The 15,256-nt window shown below is 47.9% G+C and overlaps 1 protein-coding gene and 5 non-coding genes across 6 annotated transcripts in view; 5 read left to right on the top strand and 1 right to left on the bottom strand.

Moving 5' to 3' along the window:
- SLCO3A1 (solute carrier organic anion transporter family member 3A1) overlaps positions 1 to 15,256 on the bottom strand; it is a 178,522-nt gene that overhangs the window by 135,239 nt on the left and 28,027 nt on the right. The gene's annotated exons all lie outside the window — the stretch shown is intronic.
- Positions 7,268 to 7,342, top strand: TRNAS-ACU (transfer RNA serine (anticodon ACU)). Its single transcript has one exon. It is a non-coding gene; the product is annotated as a tRNA-Ser (tRNA).
- TRNAS-ACU (transfer RNA serine (anticodon ACU)) lies at positions 7,490 to 7,564 on the top strand. Its single transcript has one exon. It is a non-coding gene; the product is annotated as a tRNA-Ser (tRNA).
- On the top strand, positions 7,712 to 7,786 carry TRNAS-ACU (transfer RNA serine (anticodon ACU)). The gene has a single exon. It is a non-coding gene; the product is annotated as a tRNA-Ser (tRNA).
- On the top strand, positions 7,934 to 8,008 carry TRNAS-ACU (transfer RNA serine (anticodon ACU)). Its single transcript has one exon. It is a non-coding gene; the product is annotated as a tRNA-Ser (tRNA).
- On the top strand, positions 8,156 to 8,230 carry TRNAS-ACU (transfer RNA serine (anticodon ACU)). The gene has a single exon. It is a non-coding gene; the product is annotated as a tRNA-Ser (tRNA).

The raw sequence follows: 15,256 nt of genomic DNA, 5'->3' as shown, positions 1-15,256 counted from the left end.
ACACAGAGTGTTGGAATGGATGGGCCATTGGCCTGATCCAGCATGGTTTCTCTTATGTTCTTATGTGTTCCTGCTGGGCTTTTTCTACAAAAAAAGTCCTGTCTTAAAATATACCCATGCACAATTGTTGTCTATGTGCCTTATGCTGATAGAGTTATAAGGTTCTCCATCCATTGGATAACAGAAAGTGGGCACTTATCTCTCCAGGGATGTAACATAAGTCTCTACCAACAGTTATGGACACTCAAAGCCTCCTTTTATTGACCATTGTCCCCCTGGAGACAGGCAAATAGTTTGTAAGTACATAAGCTTCCTCAAAGATCAATGGATATTCTAATACAAAACTGATGTGCCTAATTACTTCCTCCAGAAAAGGCTGAATATCTGGACAGGCCCAAAGCATATGTTTAAGAGATGCGTCCGGCAATTTACAGCACCAGCAATTAGAGACTTACTTAATCCTTTCCTAAAAAGGTGTCCGGTGTATCCAAAACATGATTTTTTGCTGAACAAGTCTCAGCTTAAGATCCACGGAAACAACAGGTATAAAACTTAAGGGCCCTGTCCCATTGTTTTGGCAAAATAGAGAGCTCTAGCTCCTAATTCCATTCATTCCTGAAATTTTTTATAGACCATTTTCGTTAATGGACATTCAATCCTATAAACAATTAAAGGTAAAGACAGACCCCTGTGCCAAGAGTGCCCCGTGGTGCAGGGTGGTAAAGATGAAGTACTGCAGTCCGAGCTCTCTGCTCATGACCTGAGTTCAATCCCGGTAGAAGCTGGGTTCAGGTCGCTGGCTCGAGGTTGACTCAGCCTTCCATCCTTCCAAGGTTGGTAAAATGAGTCCCCAGCTTGCTGGGGGGGGGGGAGTGTAGATGACTGGGGAAGGCAATGGCAAACCACCCCGTAAAAAGACTGCCATGAAAACGTTGTGATGCGACATCACCCCAGAGTCAGAAACGACTGGTGCTTGCACAGGGGACTACCTTTACCATTTTTAGTTCCTTGTGCAAGCACCAAGTTGTTCCCAGAGAGCCAGTTTGGTGTAGCGGTTAAGTGTGCGAACTCTTATCTGGGAGAATCGGGTTTGATTCCCCACTCCTCCACTTGCATCTGCTGGAATGGCCTTGGGTTAGCCATAGCTCTGGCAGAGCTTGTCCTTGAAAGGGCAGCTGCTGTAAGAGCCCTCTCAATTTATTTATTTTATTTATTTGTTCGATTTATATCCCGCCCTACCCCACCAAAGCGGGCTCAGGGCGGCTTACAATACAGAATGCTAACAGTAAATCGGTTTAAAATACATTAATGATTATACAATAAAATACATAAAAAATACATAAAACTCACATCAATATACTACTATGCTATGCTACCTCTTCCTTAAGTCAATTCTTCAAGTATTCCAGTGTTCAAAATTCTGATGTTCATAAGTTTAAATATTCAGGCAGCCCGATCTCAATCAGTTGTATGCCAACCAGAAGAGGGCTGTTTTACAGGCCCTGCGGAACTGTTCAAGGTCCCGCAGGGCCCTCACCTCCTCCGGGAGCTGGTTCCACCAACAGGGGGCTGCAATCGAAAAGGCCCTGTCTCTGGTCGCTTTCAGACGGGCCTCCTTTGGTCACCTCAATGCCACCCACCTCACAGGCTGTCTGTTGTGGGGGAGGAAAGTAAAGATTGTGAACCGCTCTGAGATTCGAAGCAAAGGGCGGGATATAAATCCAATATCATCATCTTCTTCTTCTTCTTACCGACCCACTGAGTGACCTTACATCATTACGGTTTCTTGGCAAACTTTTTACAGGGGACTTTGCCATTGCCTTCCCCAGTCACATACACTTCCCCCCCCCCCCCAGCAAGCTGGGTACTCCTTTTACCGACCTCGGAAGGATGGAAGGCTGAGTCAACCTGAACCCAGCTTCCGCCAGGATCAAACTCAGGTCGTGAGCAGAGCTTGGTCTGAAGTACCACTCTGCACCACGGGGCTGCTTCCTTTACCTATAAACAAATGCCGTAGTTTTATTTTCTCCCAAAATTCACCAAGATTCTGAAACGACGAGTGTTGCCTGGCCTTATTTAGATGTGAACAGAAGGTACAGTTGTAATACTGCCATTCAGCAGTGGTTAACAGGTCCCACCTAGACGTCTGTTGAGAAAATAACAAAACACCCTTTCTAGTTCAAAGTGCTCCAGAGCCAAATATAAGCAACAGGTCTAAACCAGCCTGACTCAGAAGCATTTTATAGAAGTCGGGATGAACCACCTGACCTGCTCTGGCCTATCAGCTTTGACACAATTCTTTGATTGGCCAACGGCTGGTCTACCCGTAGCTCCTTCCCTTGGCCAGTGGTGGCGCACAGATCCTCAATTCAAGACCTAGAACGGGGAAGAGCTGTCAAGCAACAGAAAAAAATGATTTTTTTTTTAAATACAAAAAAATCATGTGAATAATGTAGTAAGAAATCAAGAACAATGTGGCCAGTTTTTGCAAGCCGTGAAGCAGCGACGGGGAGAGGAAAGGAAGCTCTGGCAGAATGCTTTATTTCAGCTCCTGCATACCAAATAATTTGCAAAATAAATCTCCCCAACGCATTAAGGTTCCATCTGGGAAGCTAATAAAAAACATTTCCATTTGTACCCGGGGTGTTCCAGATGAGCTTTCATTGCCAGATGTAACAAAAGATCACCCTTCCTGCCTTCGTTTTTCTTGCAGATGAGAACCAATTCCCCGGGGGGGGGGGCAGGAATCCAAACTCCCAGGAGCCAAATGTACTGGCTTAAAGAGTTATGTAAGTGACTCTCTCTCAGTCCCTCCCTTCATATGCGCACGCACACCTCTACCTGGCAGGCTGTTCAAAATGCCACAAATAATCTCCCTCCTACACATTCTCACGGGCAACACAACGGTGTAAATGAGAGGACTGGAGATCTGCTGCAGTTCTGAAATATTCAGGAGCTTCCCGGCTGGAAGGAGTTGATTAATCTAACACTGTGTGTGAGGCCTGAGTAAGGAAGGCGGGTAGGTTCTAAGCTACAAATACAGCGCTAAAAGCAGGGATCGTTTTGTAGAAAAATAGGTGGTGGAGCTCGTTAGCATAACTCATTAGCATATGTTGCCCCCCCCCCAGCCAAAAGCAACCCGATGCAAGAAAGGAGAGCTCTGGGCGAGCGAGGCCTGCTTGGGCTGGCTAGAGATCCAGCTAGCCCGAGCAGGCCTCGCTCACCTGGGGTTCTCCTGGTCTGCCCACCCCCAGTCAAAAGGCCAGCAAGCCGCATGCTGCCCCAAATCATATAAGTGGAGAAAGGGTGGTGCAGGCTTCTCCAGTGGTTAATGAGGGTTGCTGGTGGCTGATGAAGCTCTTGGTGGATTGCTGGCTGCCCGCTTTCCTAATACAGAGATTGTTATGCAGCTGCACCTCCTATTCAATGGACAAGGTAGGTGGGGAGGAGGAGGGGGAACCCTCAGAAAGGTTCAGGCGTTGCGCTCCTGTGAGCTCCTGCTGAATCTGAGGCCTGGCTAAAAGCCACTGGGATTCTCAGATCTGTAGCTCGTCCCAGAATTCTCTGCGAGGGCCCCTCTGAATGACAGTTTTCTTGGATTCCTCAAGGGTGGTGGAGGGGTGCTGCTAAACCGTTTAAGCCTGCAGGTGTGTGGACCTTTTATGATTGATTGATTGAAGGCATGCCACCGCTTCAGCAGCCTGCTCAAATCAGCTCATCAAACAGCACTGGATAAAATCCTAAGAATGTGAAATGATTAAAATTCAAAGCCGTTGAAAACCAAAGCAGCACAGAAACTCTTGGAAGAGTACCAGCGACAGAAAAAAAACACAACAGAACATAAAACATTTGACAACCTAGATGGCCCTTGGGTTACACATTATAAGAAAACAAATTAAGACACCCTGTGAGGTGGGCGGGGCTGAGAGGGCTCTCACGTCAGCTGCCCTTTCAAGGGCAACCTCAGTGGAACAGGCTTCTTCGGGAGGTGGTGGGCTCTCCTTCCTTGGAGGTTTTTAAGCAGAGGCTGAATGGCCATCTGACAGCAATGAAGTTTGGGGTAGGTATTTGTGAGTTTAGGGTAGGCATTTGTGGGTTTCCTGCATTGTGCAGGGGGTTGGACTAGATCACCCTGGAGGTCGCTTTCAACTCTATGATTCTCTGCCAGAGCTCTGGCTGACCCAAGGCCATTCCAGCAGCTGCAAGTGGAGGAGTGGGGAATCACACCCAGTTCTCCCAGATAAGAGTCTGCACTCTTAACCATTACACCAAACTGGCTCTCAAACTGGATCAAAGCCCTAGCTAAGGAACATGAGAAGCCATGTTGGTCCATCCAGTCCAACACTCTGTGTCATGCAGAGGCCAAAATCCAGGTGACATAAGGAAGTCCACCAGTGGGGTCGGAACTCCAGAAGACTTTCATTTCATTTTCATTTTTCATTTCAATTTTATTTATTTTCATTTCAATTTTATTTATATCCCGCCCTCCCCGCCGAAGCAGGCTCAGGGCGGCTAACAACACAATCAATACATTAGTTATACAAGGTATTTAAACAAAACTAATTAACACATTAATTAAAATTCTACTAAAACTCTAAAATCAATAAAATTAATATACTGGTGCTATTTAATACAGACTTCCCACTGTTGCCCCTCAAGCACCAAGAAGATGGAGCATCACTGCCCCAAACATAAGAACATAAGAGAAGCCATGTTGGATCAGGCCAGTGGCCCTCCAGTCCAACACCCCGTGTCACACAGTGCCCAGAACCCACTGTGGCCAGAACCCAGGAATTATCAGGAGGTCTACCAGTGGGAGCAAAACTCTAGAACCATTCTTGCCCCCCAGACACCAAGAATACAGAGCACCATTGCCCCAGACAGAGAATGTCCCATCTAGACCTTGTGGCTAATAGCCATTGATGGACCTCTGCTTCGTATGTTTATCCAATGCCCTCTTGAAGCTGCAAAGGAGTTCCTGCTACTGAAAAAATACAGAGCACCATTGCCCCAGACAGAGAATGTCCCATCTAGACCTTGTGGCTAATAGCCATTGATGGACCTCTGCTTCGTATGTTTATCCAATGCCCTCTTGAAGCTGCAAAGGAGTTCCTGCTACTGAAAAAAGCCCAGATTGGCTTCCACTCAAATACTAACCAGGGCTGGCCTGCTGGGAAGATCAGAATAGTCTGGGCTATCCAAGTCAGGGCAAATGAACAGAGGTGGTTTGCCATTGCCTGTCTCTATGTAGCAACCCTGGACTTTTTCGGTGGTCTCCAGGGCTTTTTTTGCAGCAGGAGCTCCTTTGCATATTAGCCCCGCCCCCCAATGTAGCCAACCCTCCAGGAGCTTATGGGGCTCTCAGTACAGGGCTGGCTGTAAACTTCAGGAGGATTAGCTACATCGGGGGGAGGGGCCTAATATGCAAAGGAGTTCCTGCTAAAAAAAATTCCGGGTGGTCTCCCATCCAAGCGCTGACCAGGGCTGACCCCACTTAGCCTCCAAGATAGGGTTGCCAATCCCCAGGTGGGGGCAGGGGATCCCCCAGTTTAGAGGCCCTCCCCCCGCTTCAGGGTCATCAGAAAGTGGGGGGGGGATGTCTGCTGGGCACTCCATGACTCCCTATGGAGATCGATTTCCCTAGGGCATAATGGAGAATTGATCTGGGTATCTGGGGCTCTGAGGAGGCTGTTTTTTGAGGTAGAAGTGCCAAATTTGAAGCATAGCATCTGATGCCTATCCTCAAAACACCTTCCAAGTTTCAAAAGATTGGACCAGGGGGTCCAATTCTATGAGTCCCCAAAGAAGGTGCCCCTATCCATTATTTCCAATGAAGGGAAGACATTTAAAAGGAGTGCAGTCCCTTTAAAAGTGATGGCCAGAACTCCCTTTGTAGTTCAATTATGCTTGTCACAACCTTGCTCCTGGCCCCACCCCCATTGTCTCCTGGCTCCACCCCCAAAGTCCCCAGATATTTCTTGAATTGGACTTGGCAACCCTACTCCAAGATGTGGTGAGATCACGCCAGCCTGGGTTATTCGGGTCAAGCCCTCCTATGGATAACTGCATTCTTAGTCACGGGCAGCACAGCGGCCAGAGATGTCTCAAGAGTTGGCAGTCAAAACAACCCCCCCTCCTAGGGTTGCTAAGTCCAACTCCAGAAATATCTGGGGACTTTGGGGGTGGAGCCAGGAGACTTTGGGGGTGGAGCCAGGTGACACTGGGGTGGAGCTATGGGGAGGGGGGAAACGGCACCGGGGAGCGTGGCGAGCCGCCCCGTCTCGGAGCGGGCGACGCCGCTGCGCAGCTGCCGCCTCTTCTCCGCTCGCCGTGGCTGCTCCTCCGAGATGGGCTCAGCCTGGGCCCATCTCGGAGGAGCAGCTGCGGTGGGCGGGGAGGGGGCGCCAGCGGCTCATCGTCGTCGTCCGCTCCGGGATGGGGCAGCTCGCCATGCTCCTTGGCGCCGTTTCCCCCCACCCCCCGCTTCCATTTTTTTGGGGAGCGGGGGAAGAGGCTGGAAATCCTGGGGTCCCCCGCCAGGGCGGGAGGGTTGGGAAGCCTACCCCCTCCCTACCTTACAGCACAGGTGGAACTGTTCTCTTCTGCAGGGCCTCCCCCCCCCCCACAACCATACAGACAGCTCTTATTCGAACTGACCGCCCCCTCCAACTCCGGCAGATGTTGGGTCCTGGCAACTAGGTCAGCTTAAACCGAAGCGCTCTCCCTGTCTCTGGGTGGCTAAAGACCGAGGAGAGGAAATTAAATCGGGTTTCTTGCTTGCAAAAAAAATGCTTGGATACTGTCAGACCCGAGAGCGATGTTTGCTGTTTTTGCTGTCGAAAAGACTGATTTCACCTTGGGTTCAGCTGAGATTTCAAGTTTTATCATTTTTATTGGTTTTAAGTACAAAAGAAAAAGCATAAGCACAGATACAAAAAAGGAAAACAAAAGGGGAGGGGGGAGGGCATATACAGAATGGGAAAGGCGGGCGGGGGGGGGAAGGAAAAATACAAGTATATCGATTTTAAGTCTACCTCCAAATAAAATATCCAATTCGTTCTACCTGCAAGTACAAAATTCTCCATATATTTTGCCATCTTTATCTTCCATCCCTGGCATCTCCAAAAAGGGTCCAGGCAAGTAGGCATAAAAATCCTCAGCTTGAGACCCTGGAGAGCCGCTGCCAGTCTGAGTAGACAAGACTGACTTTGATGGAACGAGGAGGGTCTGATTCAGTAGAAGGCAGCTTCATATGTTCATATATATGGGAGGGATGGTGGCTCAGTGGTAGAGCACCTGCTTACTAAGCAGAAGGTCCCAGGTTCAATCCCCGGCATCTCCAACTAAAAAGGGTCCAGGCAAATAGGTGTGAAAAACCTCAGCTTGAGACCCTGGAGAGCCGCTGCCAGTCTGAGAAGACAATACTGACTTTGATGGAACGAGGAGGGTCTGATTCAGTAGAAGGCAGCTTCATATGTTCATATATATGGGAGGGATGGTGGCTCAGTGGTAGAGCACCTGCTTACTAAGCAGAAGGTCCCAGGTTCAATCCCCGGCATCTCCAACTAAAAAGGGTCCAGGCAAGTAGGCATGAAAAACCTCAGCTGGAGACCCTGGAGAGCCGCTGCCAGTCTGAGTAGACAATACTGACTTTGATGGAACGAGGAGGGTCTGATTCAGTAGAAGGCAGCTTCATATGTTCATATATATGGGAGGGATGGTGGCTCAGTGGTAGAGCACCTGCTTACTAAGCAGAAGGTCCCAGGTTCAATCCCCGGCATCTCCAACTAAAAAGGGTCCAGGCAAATAGGTGTGAAAAACCTCAGCTTGAGACCCTGGAGAGCCGCTGCCAGTCTGAGAAGACAATACTGACTTTGATGGAACGAGGAGGGTCTGATTCAGTAGAAGGCAGCTTCATATGTTCATATATATGGGAGGGATGGTGGCTCAGTGGTAGAGCACCTGCTTACTAAGCAGAAGGTCCCAGGTTCAATCCCCGGCATCTCCAACTAAAAAGGGTCCAGGCAAGTAGGCATGAAAAACCTCAGCTGGAGACCCTGGAGAGCCGCTGCCAGTCTGAGTAGACAATACTGACTTTGATGGAACGAGGAGGGTCTGATTCAGTAGAAGGCAGCTTCATATGTTCATATATATGGGAGGGATGGTGGCTCAGTGGTAGAGCACCTGCTTACTAAGCAGAAGGTCCCAGGTTCAATCCCCGGCATCTCCAACTAAAAAGGGTCCAGGCAAATAGGTGTGAAAAACCTCAGCTGGAGATCCTGGAGAGCCGCTGCCAGTCTGAGAAGACAATACTGACTTTGATGGACCCAGGAGGGTCTGATTCAGTATAAGGCAGCTGCAGATGTTCATATGTCCATTATAAAACATTTTTACCAAACTATTATTTGCAAAACAAGTCTAAACGGTTCTTCTTCAACACATATAAATCTGAACAAGTCAGAGCGGTCTCAGCACAAAACTTACAACTTTGGCTTAACCTTGTTTAAAAAAACACAAACTGATTTATCGGTTCATCACCATCCTCATTAACAGAGACACGAAAAATTCATATCTTTATCCTTAAAAAAAACTTAAAAAGAAATACAACCTGGTATAATGTCTATTTCGTCATAAACAGATTCTCCTGAGGGACATTATTAACAAAAAACAAATCTAGCAATTTACATAACATCTGTATTGTCTACCTTTCTAACAATTAATCCACCTCTTGTATCCGTATTGAGCTAGGAAAAACAACTTTTTATGACCCACAAATGAAAATCTCAAACCTGTTCTTATGGAGCGTTACCTACCCAACTATCCAAAATAAAAGCATTTCAGGAAACCCTTCTTACCAGACAGAAATTAATCTGCTGAGTTATAGATTCACTTGTAAAATTACCCATATCTATAACAAACATAGAAACTAATATCATTATCTATTGAAAGAGAGAGAGACAGTTTGGTGTAGTGGTTAAGTGTGCGGACTCTTATCTGGGAGAACCGGGTTTGCTTCCCCACTCCTCCACTTGCACCTGCTAGCATGGCCTTGGGTCTGCCATAGCCCTGGCAGAGGTTGTCCTTGAAAGGGCAGCTGCTGTGAGAGCCCTCTCCAGCCCCACCCACCTCACAGGGTGTCTGTTGTGGGGGAGGAAGGTAAAGGAGATTGTGAGCCGCTCTGAGACTCTTCGGAGTGGAGGGTGGGATATAAATCCAATATCTTCTTCTTCTTCTGAAAGCAAGTTCAGCAATTTGTCAAGAGATTACAGTATTAGGTGAGAAGTTTAAAAAAAAAAAGAGAGCATATTTGTCCAAGGCTGGAAGAAGCGAAGCACGCAACCCCTTAAAAGAACAAGGGTGTTATAGGACTGAAGGCAAGGAGGGACAGCTCTGTAGCTAAAATACATTCACACAGGGCTTTTTTTTTGTAGGCCGACATACTTGAGGGACCGCCTCTCCCCGCAGGTCATTGCGGTCTCCTGACCACCCCTTGCCCGAAGGGCATCCATCTATCTGGCCTCAACAAGGGCCGGGACTTTCTCAGCTCTGGTCCCTGCCTGGTGGAATCCCGATGGAGATCTCGGCCCTACCTGAGTGACTAACATTTCGTAGGGCCTGTAAAACAGAGCGGTTCCGCCGGACTTTTGGTTGAGGCAGCAGCCATCCTATTCCAGCACCTAGTCCATTAGGGTGCCTGTTGTGGGGGAGGAAGGTAAAAAGGTCATGGAGATTTGTGAGCCACTCTGAGACGCCGAGTGGAAGGCAGCAGAGGCGTCACTAGGGTGGGTTGCACCCTGGGGTGTAACTGATTCAAGTCACCCCCCCCCCATTGGGCATCACCCCTTTTGGAGGGCTGCGTCACCCCCTCCGCACACAACCCCGCCCACTTCACATGGCCCCTCCCTCATCCACCCTCTGGTCACATGACCAGCCCCCGTAATCCAAGGTACCAGTTTTGCAGCATTTAAGTTTCCCCCACTCACCCACACGCTTTTAGCTGAGCCGGCGGCAGCGCGGCCCCAATTTCAGAATCCCGGCCAGCCCACACACAGCAGCAGCGTTCTAGTCCCAGGGCCAGCCCCTTCCTGTTGGGGGGGGGGGGGGTCATGGGTCAGTGCCTGGGTCCAATGAGAATGCTCTGGGGGAGGGCCGATGGCCCCCTTGGCCCCGCCCTAGTGACGCCGCTGGAGGGCAGGATAGAAATCCAATGTCGTATTATTATTATATTGTAATATAAATAAAATAAATAATTTTTAAAAGCCCAGCAGGAACTAATTTGCACATTAGGCCAAACCCCCTGATGTCACATTGTTTCACACAGGGTTTTTTTTAAAAAAAAAACAACCACCCAGCGGGAACTCATTTACGTATTAGGCCACACCCCCTGATGCCATGCCAGCTGGAACTGTGTTCCTGTGCGTTCCTGCTAAAAAAAAAAGCCTTGTATGATTTACAGCAAAGGGGAACACTTGCTGTGAAAAAATGCAGAGGCAGGCAACGCTAAACTCCCTCTGAACTTCTCTCGCCTTGAAAACCATATGTGGTCAGCATAAGACAGCTCTTGGAGTATTGGCTACATCAGGGGGTGTGGCCTAATAGGCAAAGGAGCTCCTGCTAGAATTGTAAGCTCTTGGAGGATTGGCTACATCAGGGGGTGTGGCCTAATATGCAAAGGAGCTCCTGCTACAAAGAGCCCTGAATATGATTAAAAGGATAGCACTCTTGGAAAATTTTGTTTATACAATTTCTGGTAACTGACACCTCCTGCTCTGAATTGTTGCATCGAAATCTGGAGACAATGCCTGTGCTGTCGCAATCTTGAGCGTGCTGCTCAGGTGTTGTTCCGGTATGTGTGTGTAAGTTGCAAGCCTACTTTTGATTTACTGACATTCATTCCAGAAATCTCATGGTCAACGCTTTGAGCCTAAAGCCCAGGGGGAAACATGAAATGGCTGGGCGTTGCGAGCTTTTGGACATAAGTTGCTGGTCAGCCGATGCAGAAAATAGAGGTTTTACTCCATAGCTCCTGTGCGATTGAGCAAGCCTGGCAAAGCAAGCTGTGAGGCTGAAGGAAGCAAGAGAAAGACAGAAGAAAGCAGATGACAATGAGTTGCTTGCGGGCCTGATAGGAGCCCTCCGGGGGCCCGTCTGGCCCTCGGTTCACATATTTGACACCTCTGCTCTAATCAGCTTGGATCCTGTATCCTTAAGTGCTGGTTTACTCTTCTGCCTCCAATGGCTGTGAGGAAACCTTCTGAAACAGCAGTGGCCAAACTGTGGCTCTTTCACACATATTGTGTGGCTTCCAAAGCTGCCACCACCTCATCAGCTGGCTTGGAGAAGGCTTTTGTGTCTTTATATTGCTTAGCCAAGCCAGCACCTTGGAAAATGCATTGCAAGTTAAAGTTGCTTTCTTTCCACCTCTCTCTCCCCATCTGTTTTCCTTCCTTCCTCCCTCCCGGCTTTCAAATATCAGATGTTCATGTCTTGTGGCTCTCAAACATCTGCCATTTTTTCTATGTGCCTCTTACGTTAAGCAAGTTTGGCCACCCCTGTTCTAAAAGAATGACGTTTTATAAAGTTTCTCGGCCCTCTTGCCAGGAGCGTTCCCTTTCTGGACAGAGCCCTCCAGAAACACTACTTCTAAACTTGTGAAACAATATCTACAACAGAGGGATGAAAGGGATCAAGCCTAGGTCCCGGCTGCCTGTGTGAATGCAACACACCACGCATTTGCCGGTGTCACTCCACTTGATGCTAATTTCTATTTTCAAAGCGCTTACGGGATAATTAGATGGGGAGCCAAACAGGAGCATAAACAGAGCATTAAGGGAGCACGGAAATAGCAGAGCGCCTGCAGCTGCCTTCGAAACGGAGCAAGACGCATGGGTTAGCCATTTGCATAAGCAATGCAAAGGGGAAGAGGAATCCGGACAGTCACAGCGTGCACACCACGCCTTTCAGCTTTGCATCAGATTTCTGCAACAAGGATAGGAACATGATTGGGGGGGTGGGGTTATGGCTCCATGGGAGAACCTCTGTTCGGCATGCAGAAGGACCCCGGTTCAATCCTCGGCCTCTCCAGTTAACAGGATAAATCAGTAGGTGATGGGAAAGACCTCTGCCTGAGACCCTGGAGAGCTGCTGCCGGTCTGAGTTGAAATTGAAGAAGAAGAAGAAGAAGAAGAAGAAGAAGAAGAAGAAGAAGAAGAAGAAGAAGAAGAAGAAGAAGAAGAAGAAGAAAAAGAAAAAGAAAAAGAAAAAGAAAAAGAAAAAGAAAAAGAAAAAGAAAAAGAAAAAGAAAAAGAAAAAGAAAAAGAAAAAGAAAAAGAAGAAGAAGAAGAAGAAGAAGAAGAAGAAGAAGAAGAAGAAGAAGAAGAAAAAGAAAAAGAAAAAGAAAAAGAAGAAGAAGAAGAAGAAGAAGAAGAAGAAGAAAAAGAAGAAGAAAAAGAAGAAGAAAAAGAAAAAGAAAAAGAAAAAGAAAAAGAAGAAGAAAAAAAAGAAGAAGAAGAAGAAGAAGAAGAAGAAGAAGAAGAAGAAGAAGAAGAAGAAGAAGAAGAAGAAGACGACGACTGCTGATTTATACTTTTCTCCCTTTCTCACAATACAAGAACTCATGGGCATTCGATGAAATAGCTGAGCAGACAGGTTAAAATGGATAAAAGGAAGTACTTCTTCACCCAAAGGGTGATTAGCATGTGGAATTCATTGTCATAGGAGGTGGTGGCAGCTACAAGCATAGCCAGCTTCAAGAGGGGGCTAGATAAAAATATGGAGCAGAGGTCCATCAGTGGCTATTAGCCACAGTGTGTATGTGTGTGTGTGTGTGTATACACACACACACACACACACATATAATTTTTTTTTGGCCACTGTGTGACACAGAGTGTTGGACTTGATGGGCCATTGGCCTGATCCAACATGGCTTCACTTATGTTCTTATACCTCGCCCTTCTCTCTGAATCAGAGACTCAGAGCTGCTTACAATTTCCTATATCTTCTCCCCCACCACTACACCCTGTGAGGTACATAGGGCTGAGAGAGCTCTAACAGCAGCTGCCCTTTCAAGGACAGCTTTGCGAGAGCTATGGCTGACCCAAGGCCATTCCAGCAGGTGCAAGTGGAGGAGTGGGGAATCAAACCCAGTTCTCCCAGATAAGAGTCCACGTACTTAACTTCTACACCAAATTGGCTTTCAAACAGCTGATGCTACAGCCAGAAGACCAAAAGAAGAAGAAGACTGCAGATTTATACCCCGCCCTTCTCTCTGAATCAGAGACTCAGAGCGGCTTACAATTTCCTATATCTTCTTCCCCCACAACAGACACTCTGTAAGGTGGATGGGGCTGAGATGGCTCTCCCAGCAGCTGCCCTTTCAAGAACAACTCCTGTGATAGCTATGGCTGACCCAAGGCCATTCCAGCAGCTGTAAGTGGAGGAGTGGGGAATCAAACCCGGTTCTCCCAGATAAGAGAGCTCTGGCTGACCCAAGGCCATTCCAGCAGCTGTAAGTGGAGGAGTGGGGAATCAAACCCGGTTCTCCCAGATAAGAGAGCTGTGGCTGACCCAAGGCCATTCCAGCAGCTGCAAGTGGAGGAGTGGGGAATCAAACCCGGTTCTCCCAGATAAGAGAGCTCTGGCTGACCCAAGGCCATTCCAGCAGCTGCAAGTGGAAGAGTGGGGAATCAAACCCGGTTCTCCCAGATAAGAGTCCACGCACTTAACCTCTTAATCCTCCAAGAGCTTACAGGGCTCTTAGTACAGGGTCTACTGTAAGCTCCAGGAGGATTGGCTACATCAGGCCCAATATGCAAAGGAGTTCCTGCTACAAAAAAAGGCGGTGTCAAGTCTTCTTTCACACACACTAAAATAATGCACTTCGCAACTGGATTTTACTATGTGAAATGGCAAAATCCATTTGCAAACAGTTACCAAAGTAGATTTGGAATGGCATCGTTTAGCATGCATGAAATCGCCAAATTTGCCACTCAGTTTTGAGAGGCGTTACTAAAACCACATGAGGAAAAAAACAATCATAGAAGCATAGTTCAAGGGTCCCAGCAAGGGAAAGAAGAATTGTTTAAGCTTTCAAAACTTAGTTCACCTAAGCACCACCTCCGCTAAGGACATGAAAGACCTGACACAGTCTTTGTGCAGAATTCTGGTGCAGTAACTTCTAAACACCAGTCCAGGTGTCCACCACCCCACTCAGGGCTTGTTTTGTAGCAGGAACTCCTTTGCATATCAGGCCACACCCCCTGATGTAGCCAATCCTCCAAGAGCTTACAGGGCTCTTCTTACAGGGCCTACTGTAAGCTCCAGGAGGATTGGCTACATCAGGGGGTGTGGCCTGATCGTCAAAGGAGTTCTTGCTACAAAAAGAAAAAGCCCTGGCCCCACTTATTTTTGATCCATCCATTTTGCATTTCTTCCATCCCGAATTGCCAGGTGGTCACCGCTCCAGATACTGATTGGTCCTGTTTGGCACCGAGGGCAAAGGGTTCAAATCCCCCCTCGGACATGGAATTCACTGATGACCTTGGGCCAGTCACCTGCTCTCTCAGCCTAACCCACCTCACAATGTTGCCGCGCGGATAAAACACGGCAGGGAGGACATCCGTCTAAATTCCTGGGAGGAAGAACCGGCTAAAAATACTCTCGACAGAGAGAAGGACAGGCCAAAGGGCTCAGCCGGGGGACACCGTCGTCCTTTTCTAAGGAAACGGCAACGGTGAAGACTGTCTTGATGCAGGCTGCCGGAATAAAATTGTTCATATGAACGTCCCCTCAGGGACTCTCGTCCACAATTCAGGACTGAAAATCACTGCTGTAAGTGGAAGATGCCAAGAGCAATTAAAAGAGCTCAGACAGTCTGTATTTTTACATGTTGCCGGTCTGGAGGAAAACTGTCATCTAGCCATCAAGGATTTATGTCCACCCCTTTGGCCCAACAGATATATTCCCATTCCCAAGGCAGAGTACGAGTTCTGGAAAAGCTGCCTTCTCAAGGGTTGGGTTCACACGACCTCAGCAACCTACAGAAGCAGAGTTGGTGGGGAGGGGTAGAGTTCATCCCAAACCATGTTGAGGACAGTAATGATCAGTAAACCGAAGACATCTCCACCTTGGCGTGAGAGCGCCCTTTATCCTGCCACTTGCGAGAGGATGTTCAGTGTTGAAAGCAAAGCATTCTGCACAGGCTCAAAGGCCCTCTCTAAAAGGTCACATATTAGAATCATAGAATCACAGAGTTGGA

The sequence above is a fragment of the Heteronotia binoei genome, chromosome 19 (genome assembly GCF_032191835.1).
Source record: "Heteronotia binoei isolate CCM8104 ecotype False Entrance Well chromosome 19, APGP_CSIRO_Hbin_v1, whole genome shotgun sequence".
Lineage (NCBI taxonomy): Eukaryota > Metazoa > Chordata > Lepidosauria > Squamata > Gekkonidae > Heteronotia > Heteronotia binoei.
The sequence above is the reverse complement of the archived record's forward strand: the minus strand, read 5'-3'. Positions and strand labels throughout refer to the sequence as shown.